This window comes from Carassius gibelio, chromosome A7 (assembly GCF_023724105.1).
Source record: "Carassius gibelio isolate Cgi1373 ecotype wild population from Czech Republic chromosome A7, carGib1.2-hapl.c, whole genome shotgun sequence".
Lineage (NCBI taxonomy): Eukaryota > Metazoa > Chordata > Actinopteri > Cypriniformes > Cyprinidae > Carassius > Carassius gibelio.
This window is the reverse complement of record NC_068377.1, coordinates 15,082,899-15,092,283: the sequence shown is the minus strand read 5'-3', so window position 1 is coordinate 15,092,283 and position 9,385 is coordinate 15,082,899. Positions and strand designations below refer to the sequence as shown.

General features: G+C 34.6%; 1 long non-coding RNA gene across 1 annotated transcript; it reads left to right on the top strand.

Moving 5' to 3' along the window:
• The first annotated feature begins 7,138 nt into the window (after window positions 1–7,138).
• Window positions 7,139–9,125, top strand: LOC128016649 (uncharacterized). The gene is made up of 3 exons (XR_008184233.1): window positions 7,139–7,624; window positions 7,719–7,797; window positions 8,120–9,125. It is a non-coding gene; the product is annotated as an uncharacterized LOC128016649 (long non-coding RNA).
• The last annotated feature ends 260 nt before the right edge of the window (window positions 9,126–9,385 follow it).

Here is a 9,385-nt window from a genome sequence, read left to right as displayed (position 1 = left end):
TATCAGCATTGCCATTATATTCAGAAATAAATAAATGAATAAATAAATGTAATTTGTTAATAGTAAAGGCAACCAAACAGATCACGTCATACTTCACCATCTAACTGGGGACCGGTTTGATCTTGGAGGCCAATTTGTGCATTTTTTTAATGGATGGATGGATGGATGGATAGATGGATGGATAGATGGATAGATGGATGGATAGATAGAACAGATAGATGGAATAGTGCTAATGTTGATCTGAACACTTAGGTCCCCTGTTAAATGGTAAACTGCGACATCTCTTTGGTTGCTTTGACATTTCTTGCCAATTTCATGTTAACTTTGAAAATATTCAATTGGCTAAATTTCTAAATCAATGTTACAATCAACATATATTGTAACATTATATTATCATCCTTGCCATAGCATTCAGAGATGGTGAGAATGTGAATTATTGTTAAATGTAAGGTCAGCCGATCAGGCGTCACACTTCACCATCTAACAGGGGACCAGTGTGCTTTTTTTATTTATTTACTGCATTAAAATCTTCAGTTGGCTCCAGTAAATTAAATGAACTGAATGTCTTTTAACATTTGCACATTTGAGTTTGAGTTTTGACCTCCATGTGTATTAGTGTCAGGTGTTGTATGGACAGCTACAATAAAATACTTTAAGCATTGGCACTTTAGTCATTTAACACACTAACATTTCTCAGAGCAGCACTTGATTTAGGGGCTCCATTTTTATTATCAACATTGCCATTACATTCAGAAATAGGCAGAATATTCTAAACATTCATGTGAAATTTAAATTGTTAAATGTAAAGGCAAGAAAACAGACAACCATTTGGATCTTTGGAGGTAATACATACATACATATATATACATATACATATACATATATATATATATATATATATATATGCAGTAGGGGTGTAACGATACGCGTATTCGTATTGAACCGTTCGGTACGACGCTTTCGGTTCGGTACGCGGTACGCATTATGTATACCGAACGGTTCGTTGGAGTAATTAATTATATTTGAAAAAAAAAAAAAAAGAGAGAGAAAGAAATATAATGATATGCGTTCAACAAGGTAGCCCAATAACCCAAACAACGTAACAGGCAACGCCCCTGACACTCCCGAAGAAGAAAAAAACACCATCTTATATGTTTATGTTAGGCTACTCAGCAGGCTCTCGCTCACTCAGTATGCTCTGAAGGCTCGTTGCAAAATAGCCAATGCGTTTAACAGACTAGAAATGAGAAGATCCTCCAATAACCAACAGGTCTGGTGTTTGGGTGCACTTTGGATTCCCTTTAAGCTATAATGGTGATGGCAAGAGAGTGGTGGATAAAAAAACAACGGTATGTCGCATCTGCAACATGACAGGGTACACCAGCGGGAATACAAAAAAAAAAAAAAAAAAAAAAACAGCGGGAATATCTGGGATATATGCGTCAGTACTATCTGGGAAAAGACGAAAAAAAGGAGAAACATGCACGCAGCAAACTATCCCTGCAGCATTTAGACACTATAGCTTACAGGGAATCCAACCCAAACACCAGACCTGTTGGTTATTTTAGGATCTTATATTTCTGGTCTGTTAAATGCATTAGACATTTTGCAACGAGCCTTCAGCGCGTGCTGAGTGAGCGAGCGCCTTAGGGGTCGTTCACATATCGCTCCTAAAAACGCGTGGAAAACGCTAAGCGCGTCTTTCTCCTCCTTTCCAAAGCGCTCGGGCAGAAGCGCTCATGAGGCGTCTGTCTTTGCTAAGCAACAATGACGTGCTCTCTCCATGAGACGCGGAAATTTCAGCGAAGGATAAATGGATTTGCAGCTCTAAAAATCGCTTGCAGTAGCTCTGCTACTGAATTTATTTCAAAATTGCAATCCATATACAACTATGATCAGCTGTTCCTTCATCTTGGCTGAGCTCTCTACCTTGTTACGGGAAAGGATGAAGCTGATTGGTTGGTTCTTGTCACATGACCCGCGGTGCGCTTGCGGCATTCTGAAAAGTTGAGATGTTTTTACATTTTGCTGTATCTAAAACGTATCGAACCGAACCGAACCGAACCGTGACATCAGTGTATCGTATCGAACCGAACCGTGAATTTTGTGAACCGTTACACCCCTAATATGCAGACTTCCTGCATTGAAAAGGATATAAAAAAAAAACAAAACAGCATTTTGAATGAAATCAAGTAAAACTTTATTCTCATAATCTCTCTAAAAATAGCTCTCAGGGTTTATGGGCTCAGTACTGTTCACCCAAACTTCTCTTAACTGAAATTATTCTGTTGAGCACAAAGTATTTAACTGTTTTCCAGTCTCTTCCATTGTCCTTTAGAATCCTGTTTGCATTTATGCATCTTTCACAGTCCACTTTTCCAGGAGCCTTCATTTCCTCAAAGTAGATCTTGAAACAGTGTTCCATGACTTTCCTCTCTGTTTCTGACCAGGGCTTTCTGGCTCTTGCTATTTAACAAAATTAAAAGATAAAAAATATATATAGTGAATAAATATATGAATGAATGAAAAAAATGTAATGTCAGTAATACATACTTTACAAAGTTGAAAACATGAAAAGACAATGATCTTCAGCTCTTCAGTATTGTTTATGGTGAATGGAACATACCGTTTTGATTTAATGGCACTAGTGATTTACTGATGTGTCCGAGACTGAAGACTGAAGTCTTTTCTGAGCTGGCAGCCCTTATTTCAGAAAGATCATCATTTGTGTCACTATTTCCTGAAACCACATGGATATTGCTGTAGCTGTTTGTGGTTGATATTTGATAAGACCAGTGATCAAAACCTGTAAATTCACACAAGTATTTATATCTAATCATTTTAATGCTTATTGTACTCTACAATAAGTCTTTGCACATAGTTTTGACTTCCTGAAGGCATTCCTCAATAGAAGGACGCTCTTCTACTGATTTGCTCAGCATTCTGCTTAAGATATTTTTTGTCTTTCATCACTTTGAAGACTGAAGTTACTCGTTCTGACATGTAGAGACAGACCAAGTGGATCCTGGGTGTAGGGTGTAGTTGTCTGATCAGGGTGTTGTCCATCCGTCTGTAATGGACCAAGCATCCTGCTACCTGTAATATAGAAGATTCATTTATATCAATCTCTAGTAATGGCCACCTGACTAAGCTGTACAGAATTAATAATGATATTGTTATGAACGCTGAAAGTGACATGCAGAACATTTCAACAAGTGCTCTTTTTTTGTAAAACTGATTTTAATTCATGCTTTAATTAATTATTTTAATCATATTTGTTACAGACTAAAATTTTATTATTGCATACATTAAACTTTTTGACTTGCATCCCCTTTTATACTCAAACCCAGACCCAAATTAAAAGAAGTAATTCATGTAATAACACACTAGTAATTAATGATTAACCTAACATTTTAAGGATCCAGAATTGTGCATTAGTTAAGAATAAACAAACCAGTAATTAATGATTAACTTTTTCACAATTATTGAGTGGCACTTACTAAGTGATATTCAAGTTTGGAAAAAAATCCAAGTCCAGGCACTCAATAGGATGCAAAAGTTAAAAAGCCTTTAATGGTTGGGCTAAAGCATTAAAACACCAACGCGTATCGGCCCATTGGCCTTCATCAGGGTGTTGGTAACAAACAGACAGATATCTGAACTATTGCCTCTAGTGGCCAAAAAATTGTGTTACAAGTGCCAGAGTGGCACACCTGAAACCAATGCAACTATAAGTACTGCGTGATTCTGTCTGTTTGTTACCAACACCCTGATGAAGGCCAATGGGCCGATACGCGTTGGTGTTTTAATGCTTTAGCCCAACCATTAAAGGCTTTTTAACTTTTGCATCCTATTGAGTGCCTGGACTTGGATTTTTTTCCAAACTCTTTTTCTATATTTAACCCTTCCAAGAGCACCAGAGGATACAAGGGATTCCAGCAGCGCTCCAGTTCTCTTTTGTTTAGTTTTTGATATTCAAGTTTATTGACCAGAATAAGCCAATAATTAATGATTAACTAATGCATTATTCTGAATTACCAATGCATTATTCCCTTAAAATAAAGTGTTTTTTGTTAAGTGTAAAGTTTCACTTTACAATAAGTCCGGTCAAGTCAATTTCTATTTATAGAGCACAACATTAACACAACCATCATTGATCCAACGTGCTTTACAAGAAAAGGTTACTTTAAAAGCAACAGAGATCAAAAATTAAAATAAAAAATATGTATATATACACATTTAAAAAAAATAAAAACATACATCAAAAGAACCGTACACCGCATCACTCAAATGCAAGGGTGTAAAAATGAGTCTTTAAGTTTGATTTAAAAACACTGAGCGATGGACAGGACACATTAACTAACAATGAGAAATACATTTGTTTAAATATTTAAGCTTTGTTAACATTAAAAAAAAATACAACTGTTTATTTTTTGTTAATGTTAGCTCAACTACATTAAATAATATTTATTAATACATTATTAAAATCAAACATTGTATTTGTTAATGATGAAAGTAATGTTTACTAACATTAATAAACACTTTAAAAGTGATTTTCATGTTAACTAGTGTTAACCAATGACATCTTATGGGAAAGTGGTACTATTTTATGAAATATAGTAAAGACCATACCAGTGCGGATTGTTTTTTCTTCACTTTGATCAGTAATCTCTATTGTGTTGTAGTGCTATCAGCTCTGTTCTCGCTCTCTCTCTCTCCCCACAAACATCACACCTCTCACAGGATCAACACCTGACCAGTGAGTCTGGGATCAGGAAGACTGGTTTAGTGTTTTTAAAAGAAGACTTTTCTGCTAATCAAGGCTGCATTTACCTGATCAGAAATATTGTAAAATGAATTTAAAATTGTGAAATAGTATTACAATTTGAAATAACTGTTTTCTTATCGAATGTTCTTTAAACTGTAATGTATTTCTGTGATGTGCAGCTGTATTTTCAGCATCATTACTCCACTTTCAAATGATCTTCAGAAATCATTTGAATTAGCTGAATTGATGTTCTTTTATGATCAATTATTATTGGTTCTCAATCATTAATAAGGATTCTTATATTATCAGTGTTGAAAGCATCTTTTCCTGCTTCATAGTTTTGTGGAAACTGTGATATATAGTACTTTTTAGGATTATTTAATGAAAAAAAAAGTTCAAAATTACAGCATTTATTTAAAATAAACTGAATAGACCTATATAGAGATATCTATAGATATATTGTCTATATATACAGTATACGTATAGAGAGAGAGAGAGAGAGAGAGAGAGAGAACTGTTACTTTAAACTGTGATAATATATCACTATTATATAGTTTTCACTGTACTTTTTATTATTAAATAAATGAAGACTTGGTGAGCAGAATATTCTTTTAAAGACATTTAAAAAATCGTACTGATCCCAAACTGATTTAACATTGTTTGTAACAAGTTTGCCAGGTTAATTTCATTATTTTACATTAAAACTCAAAGGAAGTTTGACTACTACAAATAAATAACAATTCATGAAATAACTCTGAAATATGAGCTAAAGTTATTGAAATAGAAATGTACAAACCTGTCTCCATGAGCTGTCAGGATCTCCACAGTCAAACATCATTTCTTCTCCTGTAGTGATGTTTGTGGTCACAAATGCACACAAATGTGCTCTTTTCTGTTCATCAACAATCTGTTGGTCACAAACACATACACACGCACATATTAGCTTTAGAGAATACATACATTTATGATACAAGTTTAATATGTGTCCCAGTTGTTGTGTCGAGTTCCAATGATTATCAATATTTAATATTTTATCAAGTATGATTATCAGTACATTACAATCTTTATAACTGTGCATCAAAATTAAAATACACTAAATATTCAAGCCTCTGATTATCTATAATTTCTGTTGTTATTTTTTCACACTGCACACTATGAACTAGTAATAACATTGCACAGTACACTTCTTGAAATTCATAAGCTACTATGCCAAGTATTTAATTAATATTTGCAGTCATACAGTATTGGAGACCGAGTCTTAAATGATAACTTACCTTTCTCTTGACTCTTGACTGAAATGTGTCTTTATCTTTCCCAGATGCGATGAATTTCAAAGCTTCCTTTTCAGGACAGACTCTTCTGGGTCTCATTTTCCTGTGAAATATTCAAGATCTTTTTAGGGTACACTGCATTTGCCAAAATGAAAAACAATATTTAGAAACAACCACAAAAAAAATCTATCAACAAATGAACAAATATATTCAGTAAATAGAGATTAAACAGCACTAACATTTACTAAGAGACTACATGCAAATTTTAACAGTCTGCATGCATTTTTGGCAGACATTTATTTTTTAAGGCTACCATTTACATGTTATCAGAATCTAAATTCAGAATGTATAACTTACCTTTTCAGTCTTGAATGGAAAAAAGAGATGAGAAATGGCCTTAGTAGGCTTTGTTGTATGTGCTCCCTTGTAGGCAATGTAGGAATCTCAAAAAGCAGTTTGTCCTTCAAGGTTTTGGAATTTTATTTCACAAAAAACTAAAAAATTCAATGTAGATTCTGTCAGGAAAACAGTATATATATAACCCCACCCAGATATCTGGACCGTGATTGGATGAGACTCAGTTAGCCCGGATACTGTTGGTACTGTTGCTGTGAAGGGCAGGTGATAATGCTCAGGAATGTGGAGACATTAGTGTTATTAGCATAAGAATAGGGAACAATCAGTTTACCAGACGCTGCTGGGGGAACTGGGGGATGTGGGGATTCTTTAAAACAAGTCACTTTGACTGGGATTGGTTTGCTTTTAGATTATGTAGCTTGAAAAATAATCAGGGAATTTTTATTTTTTTTTACACTCAAGGGCATTTAGTGCTAGAAAGATTATAAAAGTATTAAAAACTATTCGTGTTGTATTCAAAGTCTTCTGAAGTCATACAATAAGTTTATGTGAAAAGTTTCAACATTGAGGTATTAATTGCTGAAAATAATTCCACTCCATAAACACCGTCATCATAAAATACAGCTGAATTTGAGTTTGAAATAAAAGACAACAAAACTGACGTAATAAATGTCCCTGTCCACAGCGTTTGTCTGTTGATGCAAAGGTATCTCAATGAAACCAGTGAAATACCCTGCACATGGACAAACTGCACTTAATGGACAAACTAATAAATGACACCAAGGGCTCCTGACCAAGAGTCAAGGATTGAGAAAGTGTAAAAGACGGTCCCCAATGAGACTGTGAATTGTGACGCCTGTTTGGTTGCTTTACATTTATCAATATTTCATATTCTGTTTATCTATGAAACATCAATGTTGATAACACTAAAACAGCCATTCTTGCCATCAGAAATAGTTAAACTTAAGTAAAAACATAAGACATAGAGTGACTCGTCAGGTAGAGATGCAATGCATAAGAGAATGGCCAGCATGCTGATGACTGGTCATACAGATGCTAATCATACAGATGACCGGTCATACAGACCGCATCGTACAGACAGTGATCATATCCTGATGTAACCAATCGCTCTCCAGCTGGAGGAAGTGCTGCTTTATAATCACAGAACATTCACTCACTATTAAAATGATTCTGGCTGCTAGAAGGGAGAACATATCCTACAACATGAGTAAGTTCTACATTTTCTAATCACTTATTCTACAAATGTTGCACCTATGTTTAAACATGTTTAACAAAACAATTTTTCCTTTTTTTCTTTTAAGAAAAGTCAAGTCAACAGTTCACATTGTTCACTCTAAACAAGAATTTCACTTCATCAGAAAGTTCAGTCCTCAAGAAAAGGTATGTTGCTACTCGATATATTTTGAGTATGAAATGTTCTGAATACAAAAATATATACTCCCAAAAATGGAATTGCCACAATCAACAAGAATCATAAAGGTCAATCTCATTTCAAGACAAGTAAACCTCTTAGTGTTAGTGTATAGTAATTTGAATATCTTTCAGTTTCAGGGACCAGCTTTAACGTTTAAACCTGTGAGTTTTGGCTGTCCATGTTAAAGACTGGAAATGTAACAATAAAATAAACATCCTATAAATACATTATGGAACCTCCAAAGATTTGAGCCATAATTAATAATTTGTATTGTATATTTTCTATCAGCTGCATGCAGAATCTGGATTGTTGGGACAGCTACATTCGACGTGGTGGAAAGCAAGCAAGGGAAACCATGGGCACCAATCTCAGTGTGTCCTCCCAGGTCCAGTGTTTGGGGTGACATCCTTCCTTTCTTCCAACAGTGTCTTAAAGAAAGAACTGAACAAATGAAGATTATGCTTTCTTCAATCGACCCGAGGCACCACTGGAGGAAAGGTGGACAGAGTCAGGAAGTTTGTGAACAATGTGATGGCCAAGTTTGTTCTCTGTGTTAATGGAGCATTGTCCATCATCCACACATAGTGTTTGACAAACCTGAGCTATATTTAAATGATGAGGTTCATTTAAGCCCTAATGGAAATTATATATATATATATATATTTTTACTGATATTATCCAGTGTTTGAGAGACCACAGACCATAAGCCTGATGCTGGACTGGTGCATGTTATGGGAAAGAAGCTCTCCTGTATTTTTAAAAAGTACCCAGCAGTGTGTTCAACAAATGCCTGACTTAATAAAAGTATTCCCCTGACTTACTGCTATGATCTTATTTTATTTATCTAGCATTTAAAAATAAAATAATATACAATGCCTAAAATATAAACAGCTTCTTTGCAAAAATGTTGAGTTTCAACCTAAATTTAATAATAATAAATTAATATCTGGTATAATTAAATACTATTTGTATCATTTCATTTATAAAATACACTTAAATAGACCTGCTTTCTTTTCTGGGCTTTGCTTGTATGTCCAAATACCTGCTCGCTGTGAGAGGCCAGGTGATAATGTGGAGACATTAGTGTTATTAGCATATGAAGAGAGGAGACCATCAGTTTACCAGACACTGCTGGGGGAACTGGGGGTGTGGGGATTCTTTAAAACAAGTCACTTTGATTCGGATTGATCTGATTTAAGATTATGTAGCTTGAAAAATAATCAGATTTTATTTTACTTTTTTATAATGCACTAGCCAGGAAAGACCATCATACACATTGTAGATACTGATATATATAGATTCAATGTTTAGGTCTCCATTTTGTTCACTACTGCATGGTCATTTCTACACAGACTAAACTGAAGATGCTAAACTTACACAACAACAGGTCTGAACCTGAACTGTACTACTAACGTAAAAAGATTAAGAACACCGCATTTAAAGTCTTTTAAATCATTGATGCAACTTATAAAAATTACATTTTCTGAATGAGGAATTGTTTTATTTTTTTGTGTGGCTTAACGTGGGGTTTTGAGTAGACTTTTCTATTGAAAT